The 5,235-nt window shown below is 50.0% G+C and overlaps 1 long non-coding RNA gene across 1 annotated transcript; it reads right to left on the reverse strand.

The window, feature by feature from the left end:
* Positions 1-3,684: 3,684 nt before the first annotated feature.
* On the reverse strand, positions 3,685-4,964 carry LOC122467033. Its single transcript, XR_006292827.1, has 2 exons — positions 4,474-4,964; positions 3,685-4,233 (listed from the first exon to the last, which is right to left on the reverse strand). It is a non-coding gene; the product is annotated as an uncharacterized LOC122467033 (long non-coding RNA).
* Between the last annotated feature and the right edge of the window lie 271 nt (positions 4,965-5,235).

A 5,235-nucleotide genomic window follows, 5' to 3' on the forward strand; every position in this document is an offset into this window, starting at 1 on the left:
GCTTAGAAAAATACAAACATGCGGGGGACTGTGAAGTGCTTATCCTGAACACACCCGAAGAGCTAAGCTCCCAGGACTCCTTTGCTCGGCCCCCTCACCTCACCTCATTCTCTGAACCCCTTGACATCACCCTCTACTTGCTGCGTGGCCTCGGGGAACTCCCCCGCCCGTCCTGGATCTCAAATCTCCTTCTTTAGTACGGGGTTAGGAGAAGCAACGAGCCTAGATCAGAATCACCTGGAACGTTGTTTAAAACTCCAGATTCATTTCCTCTACTGAATTGGTATCCTCGGGGGAGGAGTCTCAGGCATGTGGTTTTGGGTTTTTTTTTATTTTTTTAATGTTTTTATTTATTTTTGAGACAGAGAGAGACAGAGGATGTGCAGGGGAGGAGCAGAGAGAGAGGGAGACACAGAATCCAAAGCAGGCTCCAGGCTCTGAGCCATCAGCACAGAGCCCGATGCAGGGGTCAAACCCACGGACCGTGAGATCAGGACCTGAGCCGAAGTCAGACGCTCAACAGACTGAGCCACCCAGGCGCCCCAGGCACGTGTTTTTTTTTTTTTTAATTTTTTTTTCAACGTTTTTTATTTATTTTGGGACAGAGAGAGACAGAGCATGAACGGGGGAGGGGCAGAGAGAGAAGGAGACACAGAATCGGAAACAGGCTCCAGGCTCTGAGCCATCAGCCCAGAGCCTGATGCGGGGCTCGAACTCCCGGACCGCAAGATCGTGACCTGAGCCGAAGTCGGACGCTTAACCGAGTGGGCCACCCAGGCGCCCCGGCACGTGTGTTTTTAACAAGCTCCCAAGCTCCCAAGGCCGACAACTCTGTACCAGTCACCAGATCAGAAAACCAGAAAGGACGGGGTGACCCATAAGGGGCCATTCCCATCCTGTAGCTCATCCAGCTGTTCTCCGGAGCTTAAAAGTACACGTGGGACAGTCCCCAGGTGTTTACGCAGAAGTGGTCTCACTGCAGCTCCTCTGAAGACAGGGTCCTGTGGCATCTCCTCAGGTCCCACCAGAAACACCACTTCGTGCAGGAGGCCCGCTGACCCCAGACCAGGACCCATGGCCCACCTCATGCTGCTTCCACTGCCCTAATCATCAGACCGTCACATTGTCCCCCCACCCCCCCCATCCTCTCCCTCACGGCTCTGTCTCCAGGGCTGACGCATGGTAGGGGCTCAATAAATACTGGCTGAATGAACATGTGACAGATGGCAAAACTGAAACTCAGGAAGGTCAAGTAACTAACTCAAGGTCATAAGAATTTGAAACCGGGGCCGTCTAACTCATGAGCTGGTCTTCATATTGACTTCAATATTCTTCTTCCAATGGCTGGCCTCTATCTTTGCAAGACAGCTTGGCAGGCATTTGCTCAAAACTCCGCCCCAAGTTTTCTTAGAAGTTAAACAAAACAACAACCACAACAACCATCCTAAGAAGGCTAGCCCACTCAGACCCTGGGGAGACGTTGACCAACAGGATTAGAGAACTTGGGTCCTCAGGAGAGTCCTCCTGGTTGGGGAGAATGGCTTTCTGATCCAGCCCTAAGTAGAGCTCCCTCCCCACCATTGACCAAGAGCCCTCCACGCCGTCTAGCAACCCACGTGCCGGTGTTTTGTCTGATTCCTCCTTAGCAATCATGACACTCCTGTGAGATATCCTGTGAGACAAAGATGAAAATCCCCATTTCACAGATGAAGATACTGAGGCTCGGAGGCATTAAATTCCGGACCAGGGCCCCTCAGCTCGTGGGCAGTGGAGCAAGCCCTGGCTTCTCCTTTCCAGGCAAGGAAATAAACAGCATGGGGTCAAGAGTTACACTTCCAACTTTATTAAGGCAAGTTGGATTTCAATTGCATGCTAGAAGATTGGGTTCTTTATTGGCCTGATTTTTAGCTTGTGATTAGGAATTCCGTGTCATTCTTGGCCCCCCTAAACTTAAGGTTTTCCATCAATATTAACTTTGCTATTGATTTGCTGTCCTGACAAGACAGTTTTCATATCTTTTTCACCTTGTGGCTTGGACTAGGCCATTTTGGCAAGTTAATTAGAAAATTCCACCAACGGGCGTTCCTGGGTGACTCAGCCGACGAAGCCTCCGACTCTTGGTTTCGGCTTGGGTCATGATCTCACGGTTTGTGAGTTCAAGCCCCGCATCGGGCTCTGCGCTGGCAGCACGGAGCCTGCTTGGGGTTATCTCTCTCCCTCTCTCTCTCTCTGCCTCTCCCCCCAACTCGCCCTGTCTCTGTCTCTCTCAAAACGAACTTAGAAAAATAAAGAAAAATAAAATTCCATCAATGGCACGGTTCCGGCCATACGTACACAGTGGGCCAGCATGAGCCACGATGGCAGCAGGTGTCCCAGCTCTGACAGTGGCGTCGTGCAGTTCTGTTTCTGCTCTCCATGCTGTTCGTGGAAATGCCTGCTCTTTCGGTCATTGAGACACCGATGACAAAATCGTCCCGCCCATTAGAAACGAGGAGCACTAAGTAAGCCACACTTGCATTTGTTTCTATCCAGGTGCTGACAGTAGACTAAAACCTTCAGTTTTAGCCAAAGGCAAGAATGATGCTAGACCTTGGTGCCAAGCAGAGGAGAAGGGAACAACATTAGGGTGACTAAGGGACCAGGCTTGAGAGTCAAGGGGCCTGAGTCCAGGCTCACCCAAGCTATACCCCCTCCGTCCACCCCCCTGGGGAAGCCGTGTTACCTGGAGAAGTTTGGTCAACCTGTCTGCTAAGGAGAATGCTAACACCTACCTCGAGCAAGTCAGGGGGTAAGGACTAAACGAAGCCCTCCCGAGGAAGCAGCCCAGTAAGGGCCTAGCATAAGGTAAGTGCTCAATAAATAGGCCTTTGGTGATTTCTTTAGTCACCAGACCTCGCCTCCAGACTTCCTGCCTGCAGATGCTTTCCTGCTATACTCTGCTCCTACCCGCTGCCTCTGCCCCCACTGCCCATGGACCGCACCCTCCAGCCTCCGTCCTTCGGCCACAATCATGCCCTGTGTCTCTCACCAGGCAATAACGAAGACGTCCTTAAGAACCAACTTCGTCACCTTCAGCACTTGAAAGTGACCCCGGCCACCAGATCAAAAGAAGAGAAGGCCCGACAGCCTCACATCAGAGGCTCTGGCCATCCCAGGGATGGGCAGCCCCCCCCCACCCCCGCCCCCGCCACCAGAGACACACGCCTTCGATTCGTTGCCATCACTGCTCCGCACAACGTGTGAGCTCACCTCATCCAACCTTCCCACGAAGATGCTATGAAATTTGGCCTGAAATTGTCCTTCCCTCTCATTTTTGATCGACGTGGTTTTGGCCAAAACTGCAAGAGTTATGCCAGGGCCATTTATAAGGTTAGTCACTGAGGCTCGTGAAGAGGACCCTGCACACCGAGCAGCCACCCCGGGACCAGAAGCCGCACGGCGTGTGGGGAGCCTCCCTCGAAGGGAAGCGCACAGGGCCACAGCCCCTGTGTGTCACTGAGTGACACCCAGGTGGCCTGGGATGCAGGAAGAGGGAGGTGCCCCGGGTCTATCCGGTTATGCCCTTGTCCTGAAATCAATCACCAGATGCTGAATTTTTCGTAAGTAATACATGTTTTTGTGGACCCTGTGGAAAAGTAGGAACGTACAAGATTAAGAATAATCTCTAATGTCACCACTCACAAATGACCTCGGTGACCATTTTACTAGGCATTTACCAGGGCATTCGTAAAAACAGGACCTATAATATCAACAAGTTGACAAACATTTAAGTACTTACAAACATATGTTTATACATTTAGTATAATAGCCATATATTTACATAACTACTTTTATTGTATATTAATTTATGTTGTGTAAGTATATATTTCTATCTGTACACTGTATTTTTGGTCTGTATTTGTTACATGCATGATGTTTATTTATACAACGTGTAAGGGTATATGATTTAGAAGATATATCACACGAGTATATATATCATCGCATGTGTGCACACATTATACTTAGACTTACAGATTTAGGTATGACTATCCCCACTTTTGATGTAATAAATAACGCTATCATGAATGTCCAGTTACAAAATCATCATAAGGCTGCTGATTCACTTCTTTGGTGTTGGGTAGGGATTAAGAGTCCATTGTTCTCCAATTGCAAGAAACACCGCATTATTTTTTTTCAACATCATCTGAAGCCTCATTTAGGCTCCTCATTCGTCAAGGCCAGCGAGTAAACCACCTGAAGTGATTTTTTTTTTTTAATTTTTTTTTTCAACGTTTATTTATTTTTGGGACAGAGAGAGACAGAGCATGAACGGGGGAGGGGCAGAGAGAGAGGGAGACACAGAATCGGAAACAGGCTCCAGGCTCCGAGCCATCAGCCCAGAGCCTGACGCGGGGCTCGAACTCCCGGACCGCGAGATCGTGACCTGGCTGAAGTCGGATGCTTAACCGACTGCGCCACCCAGGCGCCCCCCACCTGAAGTGATTTTATGTGGTCCCTCTCCCTGTGGTGGGTTGTGTCCGAACCGGGAAAACAAGGCCCTGAGTCTTGGTCTGGATTGCTCAGCAGTGCTGTTGCTCTCCGGAAGGCCTGGCGGGCCCTTCCCGGCCCCTGACAGTCCCCTGTCAGCTCCCGCCCTGGTGCCGGTGTGGCTTCCACACCAGGGCCTTGAGCTAAAGCTGCTCACTGCCCACACCCCCCAGGCACCTCCTGGTGTTCCAGACCCCACAAATGTAGGGCTCCCCGTCTCTTGCTGAAGGATCTGTCTCATTTCTCTTCTTTCGATACAGGTAAGTTCTTCGGTAACTTGCGATGCATTTGTGATGCCTCACTGAGGATGCTAAGTCAAGGGCTAGAGATATTTTTTAAGACTCCTTAAAAAGCCTTTAAGGGCGCTGGGTGGCTCAGTCGGTTGAGCGGCCGACTTCGGCTCAGGTCATGATCTCACGGTCTGTGAGTTCGAGTCCCACGTCGGGCTCTGTGCTGACAGCTCAGAGCCTGGAGCCTGTTTCGGATTCTGTGTCTCCCTCTCTCTGACCCTCCCCCATTCATGCTCTGTCTCTCTCTGTCTCAAAAATAAATAAACGTTAAAAAAAATTTTTTTTTAAAGCCTTTAAAACGGTCTATCATGAAAATATCATCTGTACAAAAAAATATAGGAAATGAATAAAGTATGCAGAATTACAACACGGACACCATTGTGATCCGAGTGAGGAAGATTCTTGACGATTCATTGCG

This window comes from Prionailurus bengalensis, chromosome A3 (assembly GCF_016509475.1).
Source record: "Prionailurus bengalensis isolate Pbe53 chromosome A3, Fcat_Pben_1.1_paternal_pri, whole genome shotgun sequence".
Classification (NCBI taxonomy): domain Eukaryota; kingdom Metazoa; phylum Chordata; class Mammalia; order Carnivora; family Felidae; genus Prionailurus; species Prionailurus bengalensis.